We start from the raw sequence: 21,632 nt of genomic DNA on the forward strand, positions 1-21,632 counted from the left end.
AATTATGAACCGAAGATATAATATTTGAATTCAAAAGGGAAGGAAAGAAGCATCTAGCAAGCTAGATCAAGTGGAAAAAGCGATGGGGTGTTGAAGTGAGGCACCCGGGTTCGATCCTTGGCAACCCCCAAAATCGATTCCAATTTTTGCTGATGCGCGTGCAAGGTTGCTGAGATGCGAGGATGAGGCGCGATGCGATGCGAGGACGAGGCTGAGCCATGAATGCCGACCGAACACGTGCGAGGATGGCTGTACACCGAGGCCGTGTACTCCGAGAAACCCTAGCCGTACACGAGATTACGGCCGTACACCTTCAACTGGCCGTACACCTCGCAGATACGAAAAAAACGACGATTTTTGCCCCTTTTTGCTCCAAAACTCGATCCAAAACTCGTTTTTATCAAAAATGCAAAGAACAAACCCCCCCCCCCCCTAATTTTTAGAGATCTATCCAAAAACGCAAAAATCCTTCAAAAATAAGATCAAATAAGTTCCAGATATGAGAAAATTGATTAATACAATCCACGATCAGATACCACTTGTAAGTCCCCAATCTGCTTGAGTATCAATCAGATCCGTTTGATGGTGCGGAATCCTAATCAAACGGATGATGCCATATCAAAATAGAAGAGAAGGAGAAGAAGAATAAATTGAATCTATGATGTATTCAAAGATATGAGTGATGCTGCATACACATTAGATTCTCTCACACACATTATTCTTCTCTCTTCTCTCTAACTTTATCTCTCTACAATATGCTCTCTCACATGCATCAATCACTCCTCACCCACCTAACATCTATTTATATACTTATGGGGAACATGGGCCTTAGATGTGTTCACGGCCGTGAACTGGTTTACGGCCGTAAACACTCACTTGGCCGTGAACACAGCCGCAAATATATATTACATTACAGAAAAATATATTTTCCTAGAAAAGTAAAGTATAAACCATATTTTTGACCCAACAGATTATGTCTTAATAGACCGATTCAGACCATTAGATTAAACCCTTGAACTTAAATGTGGCTTGCAACATGTGCATAACCTTCGATTCGGTTTTCAGGCCATACGCATAGCTTTCGCTACGTCCTGTGTATAACCCGTATTTTGACTACCCCTATGTAATTCCACTGCATATATACTCGTTGAATTTATGGTTTACAACTGAGAAAGAACAAACCCGGTTACGAGTTCCTGGACGTACGCCCAACGTATGCTGGATGTACGCCCAGCGTAAGGCCTTGCCCAACATGCTTTGTGTTATTTAAATTTTGTTTAATGCTGGTGGTTTTTGGTGTTGTTTTTGTTTTGATTTTCTTATTTTTGCAGATTATGGCCCGTAGAGTTCAATGAAGGAACCCACCCGAGGACGTGACCGATCACCGTTTCTTGCAATTCCCACTCAGCTTGAATGATGAAACCCGGGGCAAATATGTGAACAATTTGAGTTTGTTGCTCACTAAGGAGATTGACATTGCACCTTCATTTGATTGGGGATTGGCGTCCCGAACTGGACTTGATGAGCTGATCCAATTTTTTTTGCAATACACCCACTTGGACGCCAGTGGTGTGCCTTTGTTCGTATGCCAGGGTTGGGACAGATTGTTCAGGATTGAGGAGCCTGTTTATCGGGAATTTTTGCTGGAGTTTTATTCTGCAGTTTCCTATGATCCTAGGAAGACACCCGATGACAGGAAAGCTTTTTCCTTTCGACTTGGTGGTATGAGTCGGGAGTGCAGCACACGAGGAGTGTCCACTTCCCCGCATTCCTTGCTGATTGTCTTACGGGTCGGCCAAATGACTACAATGAAAATACTTTTTGGGTAGAGATTACTGGGGGAGCGTACATACCATCTACTGCTCGGGGGAAGATGATTCGGTCTACCACTTATAGATTACTGCATCGTTTGATTTCTATGTCTCTCACGCATCATAAGAATAGTGAGAGAGTGCCTTTTACAGACTTGTATTTCCTATGGACGCTTGTTACTCCAGGGAGGCACCTAAACCTTCCGGTTGCTTTAGCTGCTTATATGGGGAGGAGGGCCCGGGGGCTTCGGGAGGACAACCCAATTTGCGGGGGGCACTTCATCACACACTTAGCTAGATATTATCAGTTATTGACGCGGGAGATCACTAGATCGATGGTGTTCTATGATATTCGGCCGATGAGTCTACAGTTATTAGAGTCGATGCGAGTGCTCGAGCTGGATGAGGATGGTGTTTTACGGATTTGGCCAGATGACACGGATGACAAGGAGGGTGTAGTTGAGCCACAACCACAACGAGTTCAGAGGCGTAGACCTGCTCCTCGAGGAGCATAGCAGGGACCGGAGCCAGAGATCGATATACGTTATTTGGACCAGCGTATAGACGAGCGTTTTGATATAATAGAGAGTCGACAGCAGTGGTATGGGGATGCGCTGACCGCATTCTTTGCCCATCAAGGTTTTCAGTACCCGGTTCCTTTTCCTCCACCATACCAGTCGCGACATGATGGAGCAGGCCCATCAGGGACACATCAGCGTGATGACAGGGATGATGAGTGACATAGTTATCCTTTTTATTTTATTAGACTTTTTGGTTTTTATTTTTATTTTTTTGGTGTGTTTTAATTAGGATGTTTAATTATTTTAGTTTATGTGATTTTGTTTTCCATGCTGATGCTCTGTGATTCATTTTAGATCTTTGCAGAATTTTTGCCCTTAGAAAGCTGGCAGTAAGTTCAACAGCTAGGTCCGACTGTTGCTTTATCACGAGAGAGAGAGAGAGAGAGAGAGAGAGAGAGTCGTGTGAGAGTGTGAAGTTTATAGTCAAGACCCACAATTTCTAATAAGTGTGGGGTGCGTGTCGATTTTGTGAGAGTATATTATTTAGAAGAATGGCGTTTCTTCCATATTTTGATTCCTATGGTATGGATGAGCTGTTCCCACACCATAGAGTTTTATTTCATCGCGAGGTAGAAGTATCATCCCGGCTGCCACAACATGATTGACACTTTCCTATATTGTGGGGGAGTTTTTCATCGCAAGAGGAGGCTGTCATTCTTGATATGACGACGTGACCAACAATTTTCACATTATGTCCAGGTTATTATTCATAATATAGATTTCACATCACTCGATGAGACGACGTGGTTGACACTTTCCCATGTCATGGTTACTACATATTGCATTTATTTGCAATCTTTTGCACCAGATTTTAGAAGTCGGCGTTCTTGATTTTATTTTTTTCCGGCAAATTCAGAAGCAGCAGTTCCAGTTTCCAGTCTTCCAGGAAATTTATGGAACAACTTTTAGCAGCCCCATTCGATTTCGCCACTACTACCCCAGGGGAGTCTGTTCCTTTTTCTCCCTTTTTATTATTTTTATGAGCTTAATTAGTTTTATGCATACAATGAGGGCATTGTATGAAATAAGTGTGGGGTAGGGGGTCGAAAAAGAAAATTAAAAATTGCTAGATTAGGAAAATTTAAAAATTTATAAACTTGAAAAAATAGTTTAATTTAGGAAAATCTAGTTATAATTTACAATTTTGCTAATATTGTATAGGATGATCCCATGAGAACCCAAATGTTTAGTTGAGCCAATATACGTTATAATGTATTTGTGGCCCCCTTTATTCTAGTGAAATCATGGGATAAAAACACAACCTCGCTTAGTTTGAGGAGCGCAATATGTTTAGCATCATGTACCAAAAATGTATCCAGGAAAGCTTAAGTAGTCATTGGAGTAAGACTAATGCCTTAACCAATAAAGGTTGAAGTTGAGCGCCCTTGCTTAAGCAAGTAGGTTTTGAGTGAAAAAAAGTGAGATACATGTTTAAAAAATAGAAAAAAAGAGAGAGAATTACAAGAAAAGTTGTAAGAATTTTGGAGTAGTCAAAGTATGAAGATCAAAAGATCAAAATTCTAAAGAATCGAAAAGTTGAAAATACCAAAAATCAAACAAGAAGGTGGTGAATTCAAAGAAATTAAAGTTCAAATTATCAAAGAAGTGAAGAATTCCAAAGAGCTCCATATTGGTATCGAAAAGTTGTAATTTTCTAGATTATGTATGCTTGGGTTGCTTGACCAAAAATACCTTGAGGTTAGAAAGTTTTCTGCAGATGGATTCGGAGGGATGCATAAAATGAGTGTTGTTCAAAAGAAGTGGGCGAGTGTTTATGAGGATTGTGAGTATTTAGAATTAGGGGGAGTCCTTAGGAAAATTTTTAGATACAAATGCAAGCGTTGCAGTCTTGGCATAATGGCTGAGTTTAAAATGGATTATTTTATGCGATATTGGTAAATTAAAAGTAAGTTTGCTTGGGGGCAAACAAATGCTAAGTGTGGGGTATTTTGATATGTGTATTTTTATACATTTTTTTATACATTATATCTTAATATTTTAGCATTTATTATTCTTATTTAGAACTAAAAGGTACTTATAATGCTTTGAATTATAATTTACAGCTATTAGTTATCGATAGAGCGGAAAAGAAAAGATTGGAGCGGAATTCAGACTTAGAAGCAAAAAGAAAGAAAATTTGCCGAAGGCTGCCATTACGCCCAGTGTAGCGTTAAGTACGCTAAGCGTACTGGTGAGACAAGGACTACGCCCCACGTAGATTTACGTATGCCTAGCGTGTAACATCCCGTTATTTTCCTATTTGTAAAGTCAACACAAGTCAATCGAGGTCAAACTAAAGTCAACTAAAGTTCTTTTTATTATTTGGATTTTTATTTAAGGTTATGATAATAACCTTTATTTGCTAAAATATTTATAATATCCATAGTTGAATTTAGAAGGAAAAGGCTTACAATCGAGAACTTCACATCTTATTCTTGCCTCAGACCGTATACAATTCGGGCCGCAAAGAGCTTACGACCGTAAACACTTCGGACCGTAAACTCCTCGCAGGCCGTAAACGAGGCTTCGGCCGTAAACATCAAACCGACTTCGGACCGCAAACTCCTCGACCGTAAACCCTCGCATACATATATAGAGTTCCTTTATTTTTCTTCATTTCTCATATCCTCCAGTCAAGAACTCTCAAATTCTCTCAAGTACCATCAAGAACACTTCAAATTCTCACCAAATTTGTAAGTGATTCTTCCATTCCTAAGTTGATATCCTTGCTTAATCTAGTTAAAACCTATGATTTCATCCATGAAATCATTTCTTTTGGTTAGATCTTCAAGAACACCAAGAACACCAAGAACACATACTAGTTCTTTACACCGTGAATACCCCCTTCAAGCTTCAAAACGTAAGTAATCTTCTGTATACTAGTTATTCTATAGAAGCTCATAACATACACCCTTGAAATCAACCATTTTTCCCAAGAACATACGAGTTTACGGCCATGAGCATCTCCCTTGGCCGTAAACTCCTATGAAGAACATCTTAGGCCGTAAACTCCATGGTCGTGAACACATTGTGTCGCCGTAAACCCCTTTAGAACAATCACATGTGATTGTAACACTTAAATTCAAGTGTTTTCTAGTCCCTAAAGTGGTTTCCTATCATAATTAATTGGTAGATACACTAGTTATATCCATATATGTATCAATATATGCTTACTAGGATCCGTTGTGTTCAAAACTTCACTTGACACTTAGCATCCTACACCAACCTTACATTTGAATAACTTATAACAGGTGAGTTCATACCCCCACATTTTCATAGTTTTTACTGTTTTAAGGGGGGGAGGGGGAATACAAGTCTAACACAAAGATTTTGTGTTATAACAAATAATTTCAAATGGATTACAGTTATCAAAACAAATGGTTTCAAACATCTTATCGAAATGAATTTCAGTATCATCAAATCAAGTGGTTTTAAGTGATTGTTTCAAAAAGACATCAAGTCACCAAAATGGATTTCAAAATATGAAACTTCTTTTAAATATTTTATAAATTTATATTTTTCCCCAAAAATCATACTAGTATACATATATTTATATAAATAAGATTTAAAAGATTTAGGACTAATAACCCACTTTGGTTCCTTTTCCTTGTTTGGATGTGTGGTTACAAGTATCAGTTATTTGTCCGAGTGTCATTTAAATTTTACTTATATATATTTGTATATGTATACAAGTATAAAAGTTTATTCATTTAGTTTCAATTACCCTTTGTAACAAGTTGAGCAAGGGGTTGTATTCATTAATACTAAGTATCAATACAGAAAGTACATATAAATTATAATAGGTATAATTTATGATTCACGAAACATTAATTCATGATTCAAGCATACTAGAGTACATTGTTTTACAAAAACAAAGGTTTAATTCAAAACTATCCAAGCGTATACACTCTTTCAAATACAGGTTAAGAGTACTAATTCAAGAACATACTAGTAATCATTTATCTCAGAATGATTGAGTTTTCATAATTATTATACATGTAACGTTTATATGCTTTTATGAGTCAAGTAGTACAGTTTGTTTAATTCATTTTAAACAATATAGTAAAGTCCTGATATTATGACCAGAGTCTCCAGCATGGGATCGAAACAATGTGTGTATAGATCTATATTGGGAATGACAATCCCGCACTCGGAATGCTAGCTACAGTCAGGCATACACGCCTGTGAGTGACAATTGTTATCATCAAATTTCAGCGCACTCATAGCGTTAGGTCAGGGCACCTAGTCAGTATGGTTATAATAACTCATTAAAAGATATTAACAATACGTTAGTGTATAGTTAACTAAACTTATGTACTATTTCAAAGTACTAGTTTACCAGATACAGTTTACAGTAATACATTACAGTTTACAATAACAGTTAATAAATTCAGACATACTCATAGATACAAGTTTACAAAAGGATTACAAATACAGAACATTGGTTTACAAATAGAACAGTTTTATGCAACTAAAACTACTTTTCATATACAGCAGAAAATATAGGGTTTTTCTGGAAACAGTTACATATTCAAGAAACAGAAGACATTCTTTCAAAACATAAATACTTATGCACTCACTCAACTTTATGCTGATACTCTCTTTTCAAATTACTTGTATTCTCAGGGAATCAGTAGGCAGGTACACCCCAAGCTTTTGAGAAGATGGAGCTATTTATGTCTTGTCTTCTTCTTTTGTACAACTATTTAGTTTCATAATACAAGTTCGAAAAACATGTAAATACTTATACTTTTTAAATACAGTGGTTGTTTGTACTATGATTACTATAATGCATGTGTTGTGATACTACAAATGAAGTCCTCCACCCTCGGACGTTTCCGCCGTCTGCCATTACGCCCAACGTAGCGTCAAGTACGCTAAGTGTACTGGTGAGACAAGGACTACGCCCCACATAGATTGACGTACGCCTAGCGTATTGGGCTTGGTACGAAGAATGGATTGGGATGGCTTTCTTAGTACGCCCAGCGTACGCCAACTTACGACCAGCGTACGTAAGTCGGTTCCAAAAGTTATAAATATCGAAGTTCGGCCAACCAGAGGGAGATTTCGACTACCATCGATCCTTAGTCGACAAGTAACACATATTTGGCCGTTTTGAGGGTCTAGAAGGCGGGCGGAAGGCCATTAAGCTGACAGGAGCGAAGATCTGAATGATTAGAGAGCGGATTCATGTCGGTAATCATGTGGTTTGTTATCGTGACCATGTTTAGCATTCCACTGTGATACTCTTATGTTTTTACTTTCTGATTTTGGTGTCAAAACCATTTACTTTGAGTTTATGATTATATGAGACCTTGATTATTGGATTAATTGCTATATTGGATTGTTTTATTTGTGTTTAATTTATCTTGTTAAGCTTGTTAAAAGATCCTTATGTGTTAATGACAATTATTTTCTATTAATTAAGTATATTGAGTTGTATGAACATCTGCTTGATTGCTTGCCTCTTATTATTTTGATGACCATCAAGATTATATGCCTAGGATTAGCGAACGTGAAACTAGGGTTAACTAGAAAATAAGTAAGTTAATGTGTGAGCATATGTGATGACCAACCACATATGAGTTAATTGAACGACCAATTTGATTAACTATTATTACAAGTCTTGCTTGATACGAACTGAACACTAGGAAACATGTTAGTTTAATCAACTGATCACTGCTTGAATTGACTTGTTTGCTAAAGGATTAGTAATAGTGAACATGAACTCATTTTAGAAATCGGTGAACATGAATAAATAAATCTATGTGTGTAATTGTCTATGATTTTAAGGTGTAATTTGTCTAAACTAAAGTACCTAAAGTGATTTGTCTTCGTGTCAGTTTATCGAGATTTGCTATTTAGTTATTTGTTTGAGATTTAATAAAACATTTCCTTATTCCTTTCATGTGTTTTGTAACCTATAATCAAATATTTTCAATTAATTCACTACTGTTCCCCCTGTGTTCGACACCCTTGCTTATCAAATCTATAATATACTCAATCAGGTTCACTGCCTGTAAGGTGTGGTTTAGATGCGATAAATTAGGAATTATAAATAAGAGACTAGTGCATTTAAAATTCACATCACACACCTCATTCTCTAAATCCTAAACCAACACCCCATTGCAAGAATCGACATAGAAACAGGATACCTCACTCTCACATTCGATTTGCAGCATAAACAACAAGGGTCGTCGTCCCAATATACTCCTCCCGATTACCTGAAATAGTTGCTAGAATACGCCTTACCATACTCAATCAAGGCATAACCTTGTCCTCATCTGTCCCAGTCCCTACTGATGACTCTCTTTCGGCATAAGAAATACCTCAAGGCGGTCATACCACAATAACTCATTGGTGCAAATACCGCAACTATCTGGTACCCCACGGGGCCTACCTCCAAATTCTAAAATCAGGAGCTCGCTCTCTCTTCCTTCCAATATGGAAAAACTGGGATAATATAATCCTTGTCATAGAAAATGACAACATAAACCATCGGCCAATCACTCAACCCTGACTGCAAATTCTCAAACAGCTCATCACGTCCACTTCCCGTTTGAGTCCTGCGACTCAAATTGGCACCTCACCAATCAAATCCGTCGAGACCTAAATTCAACTTTCTCGCAAGGCCTACTCCATTCAAACCCGACCGACATGGCCCTCGGGCCCTACAATCACCAGAACCATTCTCAGTCTGAACAACCAGTGCCAGATAACCGGTAAATGTTGGATAAGGTTTCTAAGTCCATAACAATATTTGAGATGCACTTGACCCGACCCGGCATGGTCCATTTGGGTTGCACTTCACCTGAACAATTGTATGAATAATCTTTTGAGAATAGTATGTTTATGATTTATTAATATATTATAAGGTATAATATATTAATATGAAATCATATTATTTAATTAGTATTGATCTTAAATTAATTAAGAATTAATTTAGTGATAAAAAAGGTGACTAATTAAATATGGGATCTTGTATTTATATAGTGTGCGCTAATGCTTATTTAGTATGGGCTAGGCTTGCATGGGAGTCCATGGATAGTCCATTGAGCTTTTAACCCATGGATCCTTGGAAAGGAAGAGTCATGAGTATTAGGGTTTACATGGATGTAACCCTAATCCTCCATACTATATATATGAGTCTTTGGCACTTGATTTGGAACTAGGTGTGTGTGAACAAGAGTGGTGGCTGATTTCAAGAGTGTGCATTATTCTTTCAAGAGTTTTTCCAAAGTTTGTGGTGATTTGTGATTTCCATTTGAGGCATCCACACTATTGGTGCTAGGCTCTCAAACTCCAAGCAATCAACCACCACTAAAAGGTATGTCATTCTACTAGTAATTTTATGATTCAAGTTCCCCATCCCATGCTAGTTAGGATGTAAACATTGGAAATTCTTATTTGCATGTATTTTAGAGAAAACATAGATCCAAGGTTTATAGGGTTGCATGTACACCATAGGAGTGTTAGTATGCTCAAAACCCAATAGTGGTATCAGAGCCTAGGCTGGTTTTCTTGAAAACTTGATGCAAAATGCTAAAAAAGTCGATTTTCTGCCCACTGAACAGTGGACTCGCCGATTCCATGGGGGGACTCGACGAGTCCAAGCATATCTTCATCCTACTCGTTGAGTAGGTTTATGCACTCGACGAGTAGGAGGCCCAGAGTGCAGATTTTTGAGTTTTTTAGCTGGAATTAGACTAGAATCATTACACTAAATTATTTTGGGCTTATGAAACCTGTTTATGATACTGTAATGATTATGTTAATCCAATTTCAAAGGCTATTATCAAAAATTCAAGTTTTTTATGTGTTCATATGATTCTTAAAATTGTTGATATGGATGTTCATGAACTTATGAGTTTTGTTGGATCATAGGAATTATTTGCAAATTGTTTGTTAGTTAATTCTTGATCTTGATGTGTTTTAATGGAATCCATAATTTGTCCTCAAGTTATGGATTACCAAAAGTCTTTTCTTTTAAAGTCCATTAAAAACCATAGGTTACACAAGTTGAAGAGTCTTTTTCATCATAAATAGTTTTATGGACTCCATAACTTGTCCTCAAGTTATGGATGTCCAAGAGTCTCTTCATTAAAAGTTTTTTTTAACCTTAATTAAACTCATAAGTTATGAAAATCCAAAAGTTCTTGAATTGTTCAAAACTTGCCCTCAAGTTTTGGAATTTGTAAAGTCTCACACACACTTTAGTTCCAACCCTTAGAGTTTTAAAAGTTAAAATTCAACCCTTATACTTTATAGTATTATAAGTAATAATATATATATATATATATATATATATATATATATATATATATATATATATATATATATATATATATATATATATATATATATATATATAAGAGCAAGTCAGTCTTACCGTTAGTATGCCTCATTCACGAAGTCGGTCTATAAGGGGGGTATAAGGTTGTTGCCTATAAAATGGCAGCTTAATGGGTGTCCACTCTCACCCACCGCTTCCTTGACTGGTGGAGGGTCGTTAGCCGAACGGGTAGGACAAGGACTATAATTCTCATTAAAAGTATAATGATGAATATAAAGTAACTAAACCTTTTATAAATCCCAATCTTAGTTACTTTAGGAAAATGTGAATTTGGTGCTAACCCATGAAATTTACACTTTGTACCTTACCAAGTCGTTGGTGGAGCGTGTGTGGTTAACCGACACACTAACTTGGACTAGTAAGGATGGAAAAGGGTGACTTAATGTTTATCATAGATCGGTGGAGCGCGTGTGGTTAACCGGCACATTGATTAGATGATAATATTAAGGGTACCAAGTGAATTTGCATGGTTATTCACACCTTGTTTTGTGATCCTCGGCATCCCAGTCACAAAATCTGAAGGGCACAATCGAGATTGAAACATGCCATTGAAAAGTTCAATGAATCTCAAAAGATCTAGGAATTTCAAATCCAATTAAAACCTAATATATTATTTCGTTTTTCATGGTGGAAATTTGTGAATCGTCATTCACCTACCTTCAAATATTCTATAGCTTGGATTACGGCATCCCTCTTCCAAGTTATAAAATATTGTGTTGGGTCCTAGCCTTAATATTTCATATTGGGTGTTATATTAAGGATTTTAAATCAACTAACTTGAATCTCTCCCATTGTAGATGTCTGGTTCAGACAAGTATGATCTTCCCAAATCTCTTGGAACAAGCTTTCCTCTTGAAGATGATATCCCACAACATCATGCTTCACTTCCTCCACCTCCTCCAATTATTCTCCCCGACTCACAAGCTCGAAGACTTGAAAAGTTCAAACTCACTCAAGTCCTATTGGATAGTAAACACAAGGGTGGAAAGCCAGTGTGTGCACATGTCTTGGAGATGAAGGCACACATTGACAGGCTAAGGATGATGGGTGTCGGGTTCCCAAGAAAGTTGACTATTGCCTGGGTTCTTCGGTCACTTCCTGAGTCATATCGTGAGTTCGTTAAAGACTACTATGTGACAGATCTCGACATGACCCTAATAGATCTTACCTATTTGCTAATTGCTACTGAATCAACAATGATTTGGCGCAATGGTCAAGCAACTTTGATTGGAAGGTCTGCCTCCCAAGCTGACATGGACATCCCATAAATGATTCCTTCTCCTAAAGGGAAGGAATTGGCCATGGTCAAAAGTGATGATCATAAGAGAAAGGCCATGTCTGAGATTGCTCTATGTGCTGGCTCAGATGAGCCTGTGTGTTTCTATTGCCAAGGAAAGGGACATTGGAATCGAAGATGTCCTGACTACCTGAGATCTTTAGTCAGAATGTATGGTTCTGCTTCAGGTAAGTCCACTATCTAACTCTGTTAAGTTCCTAATTATTGATTCTTAATACATGATGTGATTGGGTTGCATTTTAATGTTTTGCAGGATCAAGCAAAGGGAAAGAAGCTTAAAAGAAGAGTATGCTGAATTTGATCGCGAAGATGGATTTCATCGCATGGTTCGAAGATCGGATTCTTGAGCTACTACTTAGGAGTTATGATAGATTGCTAGGAAATATGTAATAACATAGTTTCCATTTAAAGTTGCATTGTAAGGAAAAAGTTTTTTTCCGCATTTTATAAATAAATAATTTTTTTTACTTTATTTTATATATCTCCTTGCAATGGCATTTATGGAAAGTTAATGTTTGTATGTTTCTAGCAATAATGAATTTGATACTTTCATCTGTGGTAGTGTCTAAATTTACCAAATAAGGAAAGATTCTCATCACCCAAGTTTCAATTGGACCGAAACTTGGAATCATGCAAGTTGTATTGCGTGATGAATGAGAATTTTCATTTTTGGAAAGTTAAGACTAATTCCCTAACCACATGTTTATGTGAGTCAGGTGAAAGACTAAAGGATCGGGTACACTAGGTGTGTGCAGGTCAAAGTCCACCACAAAGATCGATAAGACTATTCTTCATGATTTACTAAAGTTTAGTAAATATGGTTGTACCTACAAGTTTAAGTACAATTCTGAAACATTGGAAAAGTTTCAATGTATGGCAGGGCGAATGGGAAGAATCAAATTAGGCAGAAAGATAAAAGTTTCTCAAATCTAAAAAGATGGGAGAGTACTTTAGTATCATGTTTTATGATCATCTTAATGATTATGGAACCATATCACAATTTGATTCTCTAAGGACATCTTAGTGCATTTGTATGGCTAAGAAGAGGATTCATGAACTGTTAAAATGGTTAAAATCAAGAAGATGAATCATACTCCATTCCAAAACAATTCTTGGAGTTATACTCCAAGATGGTAACCTTGAGTGACATAAAGAAAGGTTTAAAACACTTATCAAATGTAGAGTAAAATGTTTTCTACTCTTGAACATTTGAAATTGGTAAGTTGTGCTGTCTTGGATAAAACAAAGACCAACTAAGACCAATTGTGTGAAGTGTTTATCTTGATAAGAATCCGCACAGAATCTTGAATATTTGTTTGGTTGTCAAGGAATGGTTCTTGACAAAGAAAAACTTATATGTCAAGAGGAGAGTGGGAGTCTTAAAGGTCTTAAAAATTTCAAGACTAATCAAGGATAAAACCTATTGTTTATCGCTAGCACACGACTTGAGGTTTGTAACCTATCGTGTTGACATAATTCTTGTTTCTGTGCCTATTCCGGTAAAGTTGACTATGTATGTGAGTTCTCAATTGTGTGCATAAAAACTTGGAAGCAATGGTAGGCCCTTGTACTACCAAAAGGCAAGAAATCAAGATTTAACAAGTTCAATTCATATGAGTTTGAGTTTGTCACTAACCTTGTCTTGTGATTATGGTTTTGAAAAATTCACATGGATAGGAACACATACACCATAAAATCTAAGTGCCATAAGGGTTCTTTCCGATTCATGAAAATGATGGTGAGGAAACGCTTTCACTAAGTAGATTTTAAGTAGATAGCAATTATGATATTTGCATTCTTAAAGTCGTTAGTGGAGCGTGTGTGGTTAACCGGCACACTAACATGGACTTGTGAGAAATGGAAAAAAGGTCTAAACCTTATGATTACAGCATCCCTCTTCATACTTGTTTAGACACACATGTGAGCTATCTAAGGAAAGATGTATGAGTCTGAGAAGCTTAGATAAAGTTTTGTCGAAGCATCTCGTATCAGAAGACTGAACTTTGGTCATGAAAGTCAATAAAGTATTGATTTCCAGAAGTCGATTTCTGAGTATATGTCAAAGCTAGTGGGAGCATAATTGTTATGCTAAATAATTATTATGCTAGTGGGAGCATAATCAATTATGATAAGTATTGTTAATTATAGAAAACAATAGTTAATGTTGGGAAAGGTTGTTTTGCTATAATTAAGGGAGAGGAGATTATACTTCATTTCAAATCCTAAAAGCTTGGATTGAGATATTAATCATCTTTAGTCAAGAATATATATATGAATTTCATGTTGGAATGGTTCAATATAAAGGAATTCTATATATATTGTGTTCTCAAATTTCGATTATAATTACGGCATCCCTCTTCATAGTCGATTTTTGAAAACATGGAAAATAAAAAAAATATTGTAGCGAAAGACTGATCTAGCATCATGTCTTTATGTGAGACATCATGAATCGTGTTCCATATGCTTCGGGTATAGGATCGATCACATATGCTATAATATTTATCCGTTCTAAAATTTTCAAAAATGCCTAGAGCATTAAGAGGGAAAAAGGAATAGAACCGGATATGACTGAAATGATTAAGCAATTGTCGAGAACAATCTGAGGTTTACCTAAGATTGGTTTCTTATGGACAGTTGGAAGTATGATGTTAAATTTTGGAGAGGAACCATATTGACATATTCTGAAAAGAGGTAACTCTTATTCAGAAGTGATAGTCAAAATGGGAATATGGAAATGTTTTCCATATTGGGAGTTGGATTTTAAGAATCTATGAGAAAGTTAGAAACTGTTATGCAAGAAGGATATTCAAAGGAATGTACTTTGAATGTGAGACTTCGTTTCCATGGAATTGATCTCCACTGGAATACTTTGTAATGTCTGTTGTCGGGTCTTTGTGACTTTTGTGCATAGTCATTGCAAGAGGATCAATGCATATGAGTTTAAAATCTAACAACTTACAGTAAATGACACGAATTTGATATTCTTACATTTACGGTAAGGATTTGGGATTGTGAAATGAGCATAATTGGAATCATGTTCAATTAATATACTTCACAAAGTAAGGATCATAGACAAACATAGTTTGCATACTTGGAGTATGGCATGACTATTGTTTAGAAAACATAGTGTACATGTTTGGAGCATGGGACAACTATTGTTTTAATTCAAGTGTTAAGTTGATAAATCGAAACAGAATAATGTGTAATCAATATGGTGATGAATAAAAGGTGTTTTATTTATATTGATAAGTGCTGAGACCATATTGGATTCAATTATTTTGTGTTTCACTTTGCATGTTTTGACTTCCATAATAATTTGGTTATTCTTTCTGAATGACTAAGTTATTCAAACTTCCACAGTCGGTCATACGTCGGAAGTAGGTATGAATTAAAACTGTCATGAATTGGGCTTGTAGATGACTAAAGGTGTTTAGCCATAGCAATGGTTGCTACAACATTCATGAGTGCTCATAAGTTCTGAGTATTGGAATAAACCCACGCTCACTTATATCACTTCATGGAATTTATCTCGAGTGATCGTGAGACGGTAATATCATATAAGTCTTCAAACCTAGAGATATGAGTTGTCACCTATGAGTTGGTTGTACATTGATTGCACGAAAACGCATCAGTAACTTGATGTTATAAAACGTGCCTTTGTGTATAATTCAACAAGTAGTAGAACAAGCATATGAGTCAAATTTTATCTGTTCCTTTTAGTCCTTGGAGGATTAGAAGCGATATCTGGGCCCCTCGATGATTTTGTTTTGACCTATGTACCGGGCCCGGTCAGAACCTAATTGATGTGTTCAATTTAGTTCTATGTGAAACAAATCGGAAATCGGGAAACAAACTGCCCGAAAATAAGTATGACATTATTCCATGTATTTGTCCGGCTGATATCTCGAGAACAGAGGATTATATGATCACTTATCTAAAATGGAGCTTCATAGTTCAACAGAGTTTTGAGAGCTACGATTGCCGGTTGGTTCCTGAAGTCATATATGCAAATATAGTTATTAGACTTATCCAAGTGGGAGACTGTTGGATAAGGTGTCTAAGTCCATAACAATATTTGAGATGCACTTGACCCGACCCGACATGGTCCATTTGGGTTGCACTTCACCCGAACAATTTGTATGGATAATCTTTTGAGAATAGTATGTTTATGATTTATTAATATATTATAAGGTATAATATATTAATATGAAATCATATTATTTAATTAGTATTGATCTTAAGTTAATTAAGAATTAATTTAGTGATAAAAAGGTGACTAATTAAATATGGGCTCTTGTATTTATATAGTGTGCGCTAATGCTTATTTAGTATGGGCTAGGCTTGCATGGGAGTCCATGGATGGTCCATGGAGCTTTTAACCCATGGATCCTTGGAAAGGAAGAGTCATGGGTATTAGGGTTTATATGGATGTAACCCTAATCCTCCACACTATATATAGGAGTCTTTGGCACTTGATTTGGCACTAGGTGTGTGTGAACAAGAGTGGTGGCTGATTTCAAGAGTGTGCATTATTCTCTCAAGAGTTTTTCCAAAGTTTGTGGTGATTTGTGATTTCCATTTGAGGCATCCACACTATTGGTGCTAGGCTCTCAAACTCCAAGCAATCAACCACCACTAAAAGGTATGTCATTCTACTAGTAATTTTATGATTCAAGTTCCCCATCCCATGCTAGTTAGGATGTAAACCTTGGAAATTCTTATTTGCATGTATTTTAGAGAAAACATAGATCCAAGGTTTATAGGGTTGCATGTACACCATAGGAGTGTTAGTATGCTCAAAACCCAACAGTAAAGACGGAAACACACTCCGCGATGAATCATGGCACCCAAAACAAGTTATCCACCCTCAACCTCCTACTTAGAACCCCTAGAATTCTCCTCGATTCGAGTATGGATCCTCTGCTTTCAGTAGTGCGGGCCCAATACTACCTTCCACATCTATTCATACTTTCCTCGAGAATCGCTCCAGATTTTCTAAGTAGCTAATCAAATCCACTATCGACCAATCCAATTCCACACACCCAATCTCCAGCGAATACTCGCTGCTAAACAACACACTCATCAGACTGAAAATACTCACTAGGATCTCCTAGGATTCCCTTCACACCTCTTTCTGCCATCAGCTGCAAAAGGAACTCCCCTTAATACCTACTAACTACTTCTCGAATACAGTTACATACTACATGTACTAGATAATTCTTTGACTACAAGATCCCACCCTACAACGGTTACTCAAACAAGAGTTGCGTAATAGAGCTAAATCTAACCTTCTAAAATTATCTAATCCTTGTAACATGCAACCTAATGTATTCGATTAATAGTTAGTCAATATTAATGTAAGTCTCTAAAAGCACAAAGCAAGCAGCATTCGGGCATCAAGCAACCTCTACCAGTACATAACCTAAACAAGCTATCCAAACCAACATATGAAACCACACTAGCATACAACCCCAATTGCTCTAACCACAACACAAATGCATCGTCGAACTCAAGAAATCCTACCTCACAACTCTTGGAGACACTAATCATAAGCATGCAACACTACCAGCTCACATAACAGGCATAAAAGGCATCTCTCCTAAGCAGGCACACTAGCATGCAGTACTGAGCAGACCCTAGCCCTAAACTAGCATGCAATTCTATTAGCTCATAATAACAACTCATCGCAACACATAATCAAGTAAGGGTATTTTGGGAAATCACCGCTCGGGCTCTGGCAGATTATACACACCGCTTTGGACCTTCTTTCAAAAATCTTTAATTTCCTTGGAAAATAATGTGTTGAAAAATCATTTCTTTTGAAAAATTATCAACTCCTCAGTTTGAGTCAAGACATAGCCGAGGGTGTGCCTAAATCCCTCAAACCAAGGCTCTGATACCAAATTGTAACACCTCAAATTTCAAAACAAAATTTTCATTTTTAATTTACCAAACATTATTCATAAATCCAAGTCATCACAAAATTATAAATCATTATAAAAACAATATCAGAGTATCCCAAAATCCACAAGACATCATAAGCCGACGAATGAGTACAATCTTGCCTCCGCCTTCTCGGAATCTACAAAAGTACCTGAAACACATTTAAATCAACACTGTAAGCACGAAGCTTAGTGAGTTCTCCAAAATACCACATACACAAATAATTAGCCTCTCATGGCTAAATCTCGATAAGGACCCTCCGGTCATGTATCTCAGTGAAGACCCTCTAGTCTCACGTCTCGGTATGGACCCTCGTAGTTATAAGTCAATATATACACAGAATATTATAACCGCATAAGTCACAAAGACAGAATGCATAATAACACATATCTCAGTATAAGCAAATAAGACCCTCTGGTTAATAACACGAATAAGACCCTCCGGTTAATAACACGAATAAGACCCTTTGGTCAATAACACAAATAAGTCCCTCCTGTCTCACATAAATTACCACTCAGTTAAGTATAGTGAGAAGACTCACCTTGACGAAGGACCATTCCTACAACTGTTGCTGCCGTGCACCGACCCTAAACACTGAGCCAAATTCACAACTAAACTCAATTAGTATCCAAGGCTAAACCCAAGCACTAAGTCCAAAGATGGCCCAACTAACCATGCCCACAAAAGGTTCAAGCCCATTGGGCCCACTAAGGCCCATAAATAAGTCCAATCCTTAATGCAAGTCCTCAGTCCATCAAAACCCCAAATAGCACAAACCCAGACAAAAGCCAAGGCCCAAAGTCCAAACGAAGAACAAGTGCGAAAGCCCATTGACCATCATTACGCTGGGCATAATCCTAGTACGCCCTGTGTACCAGGTTGCTCAGCTGAAAACGGGGAGCTGCATGCACACGCTCAGCGTACCCATTTTTACGCTCGACATACGCGCCAAAAACCCAAATTTTCCATTAAGCACTTAATGCTTAAGACCAGAAGCCCACAACACAAATCCAAATCTTAATGAACGTCTAGAACCATAAAGTCACGGACTTAGTGACTTTGCATGCCCCAAGAGGACCCAATCTCAAGAAATAACACTCTACTTCCACTAAATGAACATTAACTTATGCATGAAATGATTATACTCATCAAGATCCAAACTTTAAGACTCCATAACCCCAACAAGGACCAAATACGAAGCTCAAAGGTTCTGGAGTAAATTCTACTCACAAGAACCACCACAAAGGGACCAAAACCATAACCAAAAACCACCTAGCTAGATCTACATGAAAGAGTTTCCAACTTGAGATTTTATACCTCTAGAAGCTTGCAAAGTTATTGAAGGTTCTGGATCTAGATGATGGGTTTTAAGCACTATAACATCCCTATGGTGCACATACAACCCTAATGCTTTGGATCTAAATTTTCTCAAGTTATACATGCAGTTTGATTTTATCCAAAGCATATACCCTAGCTAGCATGGAATTGGAGATATACAACATAAAAACTAGTTAGATGAATACCTCTTTGTTGTAGCTTGTAGTTCTTGGCCTTTCAAAAGCTTAGCACGTCAAATGTGATGCCTTAAATGTGCCACAAACACCAAAAGCACAAGGAGGCTTATGAGAGAGAGAGAGAGAGAGAGAGAGAGAGAGAGGTTAGGAAGCACAAAATCGGCTAGGGTTCCACCTTGGAAGAGATTGACCGATTTTAGGGGGGTTAGGGGTTACCTTTATAGTGTGGAATTCCTAGAGTTTCTTACATGTAAGCCCTAATTCACCATGACCCTTCACATTTCATAGGCCCTTTGGACCAAACCTTCATGGACTCTCATATAGGCTTAGCCCATCCCTAATCAACATGGATCATTAGTCCAAACTATAAGTATTACTGATTTACCTAATCAGTCCCTGTAAATTTAATCAGTCTCTTTTGATCACTAAATTAATTCCAAATTAATCTTGATCAATACTAATTAAATAATATGATTTCTCAATTAATATATTATTCTTATAATATATTAATAAATCACAAATAACATTTTTCTCAAATATCCGTCCTATCAAATTGCTCCGGTGAAGGCAACCCAAAAGGACCATGCTACTATTGGGTCAAGTACATACCAATTATAGTTATGGGCTTAGACACCTAATCCAACACCAGAAGCTTTACACCAACTATAGCTTGATTACCAAGTTCTTTCTTCTTCAAGGGCCAAACATAAGAAGTCATAACCCAACTAGATCCAAAGCCACAAAGATTCAAAATTTATACTTTCTGGAGCTAGATCAATATGATTAGGGCTTGGATATACAAGCTCCAAGCTAAGCAATGCTTCCTTAAGAAACTCCTTCTTCCACAATAAGCACCAAAAACCCACTAAATCACCCAAAAGTTCAAGAATCACTCAAATGGAGGCTAAGGGTCGATTTCTAGGGTTTAAAGGGATGGAGGCTGGAGATATTAGGGTTAGGTTATGAGATAAGGAGCTTAAATAGGGTCCAAGACCCTAAAATAGGGTTTGGGTCTGATTGGAGTACGCCCAACGTACTCCGAAAAGCACCCGCGATCATCCTGGTCAGTACGCCCAACATACGCCAAGCCCCGCATACCGTTCTCTTCACTAGTACATCCCGCATAACCTTTATGTACGCCCCGTGTACCCGGCCGAACCCCAAAACCACCAAACTTCCGGAGGCCATAACTTCTTCATTATAAGTCTGTTTCCAACGATCCTTATATCCACAAAAAGGTAGCGAGAAGCCCTACATTTCTACCAACCGTATTTCTCATGAAGCCCACTCGAACTCAAATCCAAAATTCAAGAAAGGCCCGAACCAACGCCTTTAACCATACCCTTGGGCTCTAAAGCACAAACCAAACTCTTTTATCACACAACCTACCTTACCCACATCCCAAAAGGGTCTAAACCTTCCTTCTTTAAAGCCTCAAAACTTCTCTTACCCAAATTACCGCTCACGAGCCTTAAATCACAAACGCTCCGAAACAGGATGTTACAGCACAAAGGTTTCAATAGTTTGCTACTTTTGGTCCCTGACATTTACCAAATGTGACACCTCAAGTTTTGCCACATTAGTTTGTGGAGTTGGCGTTTTTGGTCTCTCCATCTTCGATATTTTATTATACGACCCTACTTTCCTCAAAACATTATACACACAAAAAATAGAAACAACAAACGAGTAAAAAACCAAAGAAAGATTGAAATATGTAACCATGAAAAAAATTGGAATGCCAACATTTTATTCATATTCATCCTCCTACCATATCAAATGTTGACATGTGTCACATTTAATGAAATTAATTATAATTTAATCCACTTGTCACCATTTAATATGAGTAACATGATTTAATGATATATTTAATATGTGTAGCAGGATACTAGGAAGAAAAATATATGAGAATATTTAAACTCTCATTATTTTAAGATCCATATTTGAGAATTATAACTTCAAAATTTTGGGTTTTATTTCTTTTCCTTAGTTAGCCTATTTTAGTCACCAATATAATTTTGTCGGAATCTAATCTAATCTAATCTAATATTCTAGTAAACGAATATTTTTTTATGCATGCCAATCTTGGGAAGTTCTTGTGATTTTTTTTACGGTTCAATTTGTTTACGTCCTTAA

Source organism: Lactuca virosa, chromosome 8, assembly GCF_052849685.1.
Source record: "Lactuca virosa cultivar CGN04683 chromosome 8, Lactuca_virosa_CGN04683_v6, whole genome shotgun sequence".
Classification (NCBI taxonomy): Eukaryota; Viridiplantae; Streptophyta; class Magnoliopsida; order Asterales; family Asteraceae; genus Lactuca; species Lactuca virosa.